Source organism: Mauremys reevesii, linkage group 16, assembly GCF_016161935.1.
Source record: "Mauremys reevesii isolate NIE-2019 linkage group 16, ASM1616193v1, whole genome shotgun sequence".
NCBI classification, from domain to species: Eukaryota; Metazoa; Chordata; order Testudines; family Geoemydidae; genus Mauremys; species Mauremys reevesii.
Window position 1 is genome coordinate 580,100 of NC_052638.1, and position 9,484 is coordinate 589,583.

General features: G+C 53.3%; 1 long non-coding RNA gene across 1 annotated transcript; it reads right to left on the reverse strand.

Moving 5' to 3' along the window:
* Positions 1-461: 461 nt before the first annotated feature.
* Positions 462-5,188, reverse strand: LOC120384772. Its single transcript, XR_005589098.1, has 3 exons — positions 4,986-5,188; positions 4,653-4,685; positions 462-476 (listed from the first exon to the last, which is right to left on the reverse strand). It is a non-coding gene; the product is annotated as an uncharacterized LOC120384772 (long non-coding RNA).
* Positions 5,189-9,484: the final 4,296 nt, after the last annotated feature.

Below are 9,484 nucleotides of genomic sequence, written 5' to 3' on the forward strand. Positions count from 1 at the left end.
CTGAATGGGGGCAATGGTCCTGGGGGGCAGTCAGGAAGGAGCAGGGGTTGGATGAGGTGGTGGGGGGCAGTCAGGGACAGAGAGAAGGGGTGGTTGGATGGGGCAGAGGTTCCAGGGGGGCATCAAGAATGAGAGGAGGGGTTTGATGGGGCGGCAGGGGGCAGTCAGGGGATGGGGGGGATGGGTCGGAGTCCCCGGGGGGGGGTGTCAAGAAGCATGGGGGGTTGGAAGGGGCACGACCCCTGGGGGGGGCATGACCCCCTCGTGAGGTGAGGACAAGGGAACCTGTTGTTAATATTTTGGCAGCTCATCACTGGCTCCCACTCTCCTGTACATTTACTGCTTCTCTCCCTCCAAGCAGAACCCACCACCAGCTCCCTGAGAATCCCTTACCTGAGCCAGCTCCATTGCAGCCATTTCCTTCCCCCTGGGAGGAGGGGATGATCTGGAGCAAACCATGGATGTTATTCTGTAGCCTGCCAGGGCGAGAAGGGCAATGTGAGAGAATTCAGACAGGGCTTCTGTCCTTTCCACATGTCGATTCCCCCCAGCATTGTTCCCTGCTAATGGACATTCTAGGTTCTGCCACACTGTGAAGCACAGAGTGACCTTATCCCAGTACAGGCCTAGCCCCCTCCTACCAGGGCGTGACCCTCTGAGACATGGTGAAACCCTCCCAGCAGCAGAGTCTCTCTGTTACACTTATCAAGTTTGCGGGCGATACCAAGCTGGGAGGGGTTGCAAGGACTTTGGAGGGCAGAACTGAAATTCAAAATCATCTGGACAAACTGGAGAAATGGTCTGAATAGGATGAAATTCAATAAGGACAAATCCAAAGTACTTCATTTAGGAAGGAACACTCAGTGGCACACATACAAAATGGGAAATGACGGCTTAGGAAGGAGCGCTGTGGAAAGGGATCTGGGGGTCCTAGTGGATCACAAGCGAAATAGGAGTCAACAGTGTTGCAAAAAAGCACGTATCATTTTGGGATGTATTAGCAGGAGTATTGTAAGCAAGACACGAGAAGAAATTCTTCCACTCTACTCCACGCTGATTAGGTCTCAACTGGAGTAATGTGTCCAGTTCTGGGGGCCACATTTCAAGAAAGATGTGGACAAATTGGAGAAAGTCCAGAGAAGGGCAACAAAAATGATTAAAGATCTAGAAAACATCATCTATGAGGGAAGATTGAAAAAAACTGGGGAAGACTCAGAGGGGACATGACCATAGGACAAGAAGCAATGGATTTAAGGCGGTTTAGGATGGAGATTAGGAAAAAAACTCCCTAACTGTCAGAGTGGTTAAGCACTGGAATAAATTGCCCAGGGAGGTTGTGGAATCTCCATCACTGGGGATATTTAAGAGCAGGCTGGACAAACACCTCTCAGGGATTGTCTAGATAATACTGAGTCCTGCCTTGAGGGCAGGGGACTGGCCTAGATGACCTCTCGAGGTCCCTTCCAGTTCTATGATTCTATGAACCAAAGGCCAGTGAAGAGCAGAATCAAAGGAGTCACTCGGGGGATTCTCCCTGTCACTGTCCCCAAGGCAGCTCTCTCAGGTTAACTAAGTTGTTGGATGCTCCAGCCTTTATCCAGTCTCTCCTGGCAGTGCCCCTTTCATTGGCAGGGCCTAGTTTTAGCTTTTGGGAAGTGTGACCCTGGGGGTGCTGAGACTGGGCCTTCTTGCCTCAGCACATCTTGTTCCTTTCTGTGGCTCCCCAGTGAGTCCCAATGAGTAGATACTCCTCATACAGAGTGTGAACATAAGAACGGCCCACTGCATCAGAGCAATGGTCCATCTAGCTCAGTGGCCAATGCCAGGTGCCCCAGAGGGAATGAACAGAACAGGTAACCATCAAATGATCCATCCGCTGTCACCCATTCCCAGCTTCTGGCAAACAGAGACGAGAGACACCATCCCTGCCCATCCTGCCTGTGACACTGGCAGACGAGGTGTTAGCTCTTACACAAGCCTCTATATCTTAATTGAACATGGAGAAACACACAGTGGAATCGGTCTGACTCCACTGTGTTAGTACTGTTAAAACAGGTATTAGGATTCTAAGAACATGTTTAGACTTTATTGAATGCTTGTGAGTTGCTGCCTGGGTTAATACCTGACTAGTTGCATTGTGAGCCTCTGTGGCTCGGTAAATCACCACAGGACAGAGACTTTACCTAGGTGAAGTGCTGATTGACAGCCGAATGCATTACACCCTGCCTGGCAGGAAAGGTCCATCCACACCAGAGAGACTATTATGGGATGTTAAAGACAAAAGACTGTTGTGCTCTTGACTTCCCATTAGCTGAGTTTCCAGCTCAGAGCACATGGCAGGAAGGGGATGAAAAACCTCATACAGAAGGAACTGATTATCTGTATGCTGCTTGGACTCTGGGGGGCAAAGTTCCTAGGCATAAGCACGAGATCCCCAGCTGCTTAGCCGGGGTTAGTCCTAAAGAATATGCAGAGCTTGCTTATTAGAGAAGCTTCTATTACCTTTGAAATTTAAGACTGTAATTTGTCTGCATCTGGATGATTAGCTGCTGTGACAGGGCAAGGCCAGCTGGCTATAGGAAAGTAGTGAGAAACAGGTATGTTAGCCCCAGGCTAAACAAATCCCTGTTACAATTCCTCCAGGTTAATCAAGTATCAGAGGGGTAGCCGTGTTAGTCTGGTTCTGTAGAAGCAGCAAAGAATCCTGTGGCACCTTATAGACTAACAGATGTTTTGTAGCATGAGCTTTCGTGGGTGAACACGAAATGCTTGCATCCGAAGAAGTGGGTGTTCACCCACGAAAGCTCATGCTACAAAACATCTGTTAGTCTATAAGGTGCCACAGGATTCTTTGCTGCTTCTACAGGTTAATCAAGACACCTGGGGCCAATTAACATCCTTCCAGAAAGCTGTGGAGACAGCTAGGTTGATGGGGACCCCTGAAGCCAATCAGGGGCTGGCTGAAACTAGTTAAAGAGCTCCCAGTTAGGCAGGTGGGTGTGCAGAACAGGAGCTGTGGGAGCGACTGAGCAGTGCACACCAGATCAGGCACAAGGAAGGAAGCCCTGAGGTAAGGGTGAAGTGGAGCCTGAGGAAGTGGGGCTGCTGTGGGGAAGTAGAACAGGGAATTGTATGTGTCCTGTTTCTAAAAGGTCAGATACCACAGCTGATACTATTAGGGTCCCTGGGCTGGAGCCTAGAGTAGAGGGGGGTCCTGGGCTCCCCCCTTTGCTGCCCTGATTAATCACTGAGACTGGGAGACAACAGAGACTGTGCAAGGGAGGGTAGCTTTGCCTCCCCTCCCTCGCTGGCTTACGATGAAAATGGCTCAGTGGGCCCTAGAGAGAAGGGCCACGTGGAGGGTCACAGTGAGCCTCTGAGGCTAGTAAAATCCACCAGGAAATGCAGGGCCCATGGAGACAAGGACAGAGCTTTGTCACACTGCGTTAACTTTGTAAACAACTCTCCTTTCCTTTCATATAAATCTTAATACAGGTTGTGACAGGACTGGCTACAAGTGTTGTCTTTGTTGGGAGATCTAAGAGTCATTTGACCAAAGGAAGTGACTGGTCCTTCGGGCCTGGCAGTAACCTGAACATTGCTGTGACTCGTGGGGTAAGGCAGTGGTTCTCAACCATGAGTCTGGGGCCCCCTGGGGGGCCATGAGCAGCTTTCAGGGGGCTGCCAAGCAAGGCCGGCATTAGACTCGCTGAGGCCCAGGGCAGAAAGCTGAAGTCCCAGCGCATGGGGCTGAAGTCTGGGCCCCTGAGCCCCACCACCCAGGGCTGAAGCAATGTAGCTTTGTGGGGGTCTGGGGCCCCAGGAAGTTGCCCTGTTTGCTACCCCCTAACACCAGCCCTGGCTGTGATGTTATTAATATAACCTGTGACTGTATAGTTCATTGGTGCAACCACTTATATATTTGCAGCAAATGTTGTACAACGGTTGTCGTGTAAGGTGCCTATGAAAAGGTTATAATTTGCTGATGATGATGATGATATTACCTGTGTGGGTGTATCATTTTTGCAGTTAAAGTTATGAATATTGGCTACGTTCTTGTACATCAGTGTGTTTTGATTCTGAAGTAGCCTTAGTAAAGCATTAGGTCAGCTTCTTCAGAAAGCAATTTGCAAATCAAGTGCCCAATCAAGAAACACTTAAAGGACCTTGGGGAAACTCCAATACACATACCCTGGTGAGCCGGGCCAGTTTCTTTACCTGCCACATCCGCGGGTTCAGCCGATTGCAGCTCCCACTGGCCGTGGTCTGCCGTCACAGGCCAATGGGGGATGCAGGAAGCGGCGCAGGCTGAAGGATGTGCTGCCTGCCACTTCCCGCTGCCTCCATTGGTCTGGAGTGACAAACTGTGGCTAGTGGGAGCCGCGATCGGGCAAACCTGCCAACATCGCAGGTAAACAAACTGTCCCAGCCTGCCAGGGTGCTTACTCTGGTGAGCCGCGTGCCAAAGGTTGCTGATCCCTGAGCTAAAATATTTAAGAGACAAGTCAGTTGAAAATACAGTGGTGCAAGAACAAAGTAACATCGCTTCCCATTGTTACACAGCTTCTAGCTGCTGGAGGCTGCAATCCCCTGTCGTTAACATGGTTATTGGGCTGAAATCTCCCCACGGCCAGTCAGAGACAGACACGTACCTGTGTCGCTCCCCAGCTCCCGTCGCAGCGTCTCTAGGGGAAGGAGAAGATGGGAGAGGTGAGAATTCAGGCCCTCGCATTCATGGAGAAATCCCCATTGCTTATTAATGGAACTGCTGTTAACGATGAGATGGTGACAGAGATCCGAGGCCGATAACGCAGCCGCTGCAGACAGAGCCAGCCCCACAGTATTGCTCCATGGGGAAGGGCGACTCGCTGAGCTGGGCTGTGAGATGGAGCCCAGGATCAGTGACATCACTAGAGTCCCCGACTCCTTCCCAGGGTCAGGGTTGCTCTAACCAGAGGAGACGCCACCCCCAGACTCCAACTCACCTTTGAATCCCAGCAGCACCTCCTGCAGCACGGCACTTTGCAGAGAGAAATCGCTGAGTCTCTTCTCCAGCTCCGCAAATGCCGGCTCTGGCTTCCAAAACGTCCCGTCCTCCCTGCTGGGGAAAGGAGGGGTGAGAAATAGGCCTGAGCCCCAGACCCTGAGCCCAGCAACCCCAAAACTTCACAAAACCTGGATCTGAGCTTTGTAGCCTGAGATAGTCAATGTCAGGGTCAGTCACCTCAGCCCTGTGCTCCCCAGAGAGACAGGAAGTGGGGAGACACTAGAGCAAGGAACGAAGACATTGTTCAGGGGCTTTCTCAGGGACGCTCTGGTTCTGGGGGGGGGCAGAGCCACCCCCTACGCTGGTTTACTGCAGGAACAAGGGGCACCAGCACGGGGATTATGTGGAAAGGGAAGAGACACAGACCAAAGAGTGGGCAGGTCCTACATGCTGACAGTGGCCACAGACAGAGCCCAGGACTCCAGCAGGGAATGAACGTGGGCCCTTTAATGCCAAACCCCCCCAACCCTTCAGCTGAAGCAGTAACCCTGGGGTGTCCAGCTCCTTTGGCAGAGAGGGCCACACTGCCCTGTCTGTTACGGCCAGGGGCCAGGGCATCAGTTTAGGACTCTGTGCCCTGCTCCATTCACAGCAGAACATCCACTGCTCTCCATGGGACACCCACGTACGAAGAACAAGGGGGGAATCTGCCCTTCGTATGGGAAATAAAATGTTAGTTCTTAGTATTTTGCCAAGTCTTTGTCTGTCTCACTCAGGAGGAAAACAGCCGCCTCCTGGACACCCCTGTAGGTCCCTGCTGGTTCTTCCCTGTGTTTCCCTGCCTTTCCTACCCTCCTTTCTCCATTTCTCTCTCGCTTCCTTGTCCTTGTGTCTCTCCTCTGTTCTTCCCTCCCTACAGCAACCCCCTATTCCCACCCCACAAAGGCTTCACTCCCGCCCTCTCCCCGTTCCACCTGCTCGAGTGATCAGCCAGGGAACGTTTAATGTTCACATCAAAGTGCTGCCATTTCCGTTGACACCCCGATGACATTAACAGGGGACAGGAGAGTTCACGCTCTCAGAGCTACGGCTTCAGGCTGCTGGCAGCCCCAGCAAGGCAACACTGTCTCCATTCACACTGGGGAGGTGCTGAGGGCCGGCAACTCACTTTAACAAAGGCGAAAGTTGAGATTCTGCGCCCTCTGAGTACGTGACGCGGCCACGTCAGTCCAGGAGACAGGCCTGGTCTGTCCCATCGGCCCTGGGTCTAGCAGCCCTGCTGTGACCTCATGAGCGACCAGACAGTAACCGGCTCGTCTCCTGCCCGAGTCAGTCACTAGTGGAGACAGAATCACATGCTCCCAGGGCAGGGGGCAACTTCCTACTCAGTGCAGGTATCAAACCTAGCAGCCCATGAGGGGGAGCGAAATGGAGCCCAGGACTTACCTGCCTCCAGTGCTCCCAGCACCCTAAAAAGGAGAGAAAGAGGAGGCCGTCAGGGGGAGTGTCCCAGGGCGGGGAGGCCTCCTGCTCTGCAGGGGTCACCATTGAGGCCTCGGGCAGTAGGGGAATCTCAGGTTTCCATTCCCAGAGCTGCTGCCCCCCTACCAGCCCCAGCAATCCCTGCGGGCAGGTCCCACTGTGGAAATCTTCTCCCCGGGAACTTTATAGGCAGAAGATATTTCTCTGCATTGAGAATCAAATTCCCCCCATTGCTGAGAGACCCAGAAGGCCCCTGGCCCCACTAAACCCATTAACCTGCAGTGACAGGGGCCTTGGGCCTGGCTCGGGACCTCAGCATGGTGGGGGAGGGGATTTCACCCTCCAAGTGCAAATGCAGAGAGACATTTCCAGGAGAGAAGGTCTTGGGGCTGCAGCATCCAGGACTCCCAGGGCCCATCCCTGGCACCGCTGCCAGACTCACTGGGTGACCTTGGGCAGGGCTCTGCCCCTCCCTCTGCTTCACTTTCCCCATTTCTCCCAGAGGGATAATGCCCCTGACCCCACTCTGTAAAGTGCTTTGGGGTCTAGGGCACAGAAGCACCTAGAGAAACGCTGCGTACGATCATTGCAATGACAGCCTGACCTGCAGGGGTTGGCTCAGCGGCTGCTGCCCCTTCTCTCCTCCCCTCTCGCTGAGCAGGGAAATCTGCCAGGACAGGCTGCAGACACCCTCATCCCTTCTCTGGACAATGGCTCTCTCTAGCTCCTCCAGCCGGGACAGCAGCCGCTGCTCCTGCTCCTCCAGAAACCCTCGCAGCTCCTGCCACTCCCAGACGATCTTCTGCCTCTCGGCTGCCGTCTGTTTCTGCAACAGGGAGAGGGCGGCTCAGTAACAGGGGAACATAGAACATAAGAACAGCCAGACTGGGTCAGACCAAAGGCCCATCAAGCCCGGTATCCTGTCTTCTGACAGTGGCCAATGCCAGGTGCCCCAGAGGGAATGAACAGAACAGAGAATCATCAAGTGATCCATCCCCTGTCGCCCATTCCCAGCTTCTGGCAAACAGAGGCTAGAGACACCATCCCTGCCCATCCTGGCTAATAGCCCCTAAGGGACCTGTCCTCCATGGACTTCTCTAGTTCTTTTTAGAGCCCTCTTAGTGTCTTGGCCTTCACAACATCCCCTGGCAAGGGGTTCCACAGGTTGACTGTGTGTTGTGTGAAGAAATATTTCCTTTTGTTTGTTTTAAACCTGCTGCCTATTCATTTCACTGGATGACCCCTAGTTCTTGTGTTATGAGGAGGAAATAACACTTCCTTATTTACTTTCGCCACACAAGTCATGATTTTATAGACCTCTACCATATCCCCCCTTAGTCGTCTCTTCTCCAAGATGAACAGTCTCAGGCTTTGTCTACACTGGCACTTCTCCCCTGCCAACAAAGAGAAGCTACACTGCGCGCCTGGCAGCAGAACGGCTGTAGCGGCACAGTCGTGTCGTTAAAAGCTGAAGAGTGTAGCCATAGCCTCAGTCTTATTAATCTCTCCTCATACGGAAGCTGTTCCATATCCTTTCTCATTTTTGCTGACCTTCTCTGAACCTTTTCCAATTTTAATTATCTTTTTTGAGATGGGGCGACCAGATCTGCACACAGTATTCAAGATGCGGACATACCATGGATTTATATAGAGGCAATAGGATAATTTCTGTTTTACTGTCTATCCCTTTCCTAATGATTCCTCACATTCTGTTTGCTTTTTTGACTGCTGCTGCAGATTCAGTGGATGTTTCCACAGAACTATCCACAGTGACTCCAAAATCTCTTTCTTGAGCGGTAACAGCTAATTTAGACCTCATCATTTTATGTGCTTTTGATATTATCTTTTCCAATGTGCCCTATTTTGCATTTATCAACATTGAAATTCATCTGCTCCATAACAGGGGGAAATCATAAATGCACCTGGGGGCAGGTGGCAGAGTTATTTACCAGAACACAAGATCTCTGGTGGTGGGGGATGGGAAGTTCATTTATCCTGGGAAGGGAGGAGGGATCAGGGCCGGGGTGAGCTGTACATCACCTACAGGAGGGACACTTCTCCCCAAAACCTCATCAACGTGCACTGAGCCAAATCCTCCATCTCTGCAGCCCACATTTCATCTCCTTCCTCCCCATCCCCCACAGGAGCTAGAAAGGATCCCTGGTCACTGTGACATCCAGACAGCCCGTGGGCAGGGGCTCCAGTCTAACACAGACTGACCCTCTCCTGTCCAGCAGCCTCCTGCATCCTAAGGGCATCACGTTACCCCCATGTCTGACCCTGCAGGCTCCCTGGGCTCCAGCGGGGATGGGTCCCTGGCTGAGGCTGGCAGGGTGGGCCCTGCATTCACCAGGTCATTCTTATGCCAGGCAAACCTAAGTGACGGGGGGCTCTGGGCACCTACCAGCAGCTCCTCGCTCTGCTGCTCCTCCTCAGCTTTGGCTGCTTCTCTCTCTTTTCCCAGAGGGGCCAGATGCTTTTGTGGGGCCTCCTGGAAAAAGCAGGGGAGGGAGGGTTAGAAACTGCTGCAAACCTCCCAGCTGCCAGATTTCAGGGCCCGTCCTGCCCTGCAGATGCCTGTGCAGGGTGCCTGGGACTCAGACTGAGAGGAGCTGGTGAAACAGGGAGCAGCTTTTCCAGAGGAAACGCAGGGCCCCAGGCTGCAGTGCCAGGGGTGCAGCCCAACCCCCAGCTCCCCAGGGCCTCACCCACATCCCAAGCAGCCAACTTCAGTCAGTCCCCCACTTTCCCCAGCGCCAGCCCCCAAAGCTCCCGCGGGGCCAGATCTGAACATGGAGCCCCCCAAACATCCCCCAGCCCCGACCCCCCCAGTGCACCCCAAACTCCCAGCTCCCAGCAGCCCCATCCCCACCGGCTCCCGGGCCCTGATCCCCAGCGCACCCCAAACTCCCAGCTCCCCACAGCCCCATCCCCAGCTCCTCCCAGCCCTGACCCCCAGCGCACTCCCAGCTCCCCCACAGCCCCATCCCCATCTGCTCCCCCACAGCCCACCCC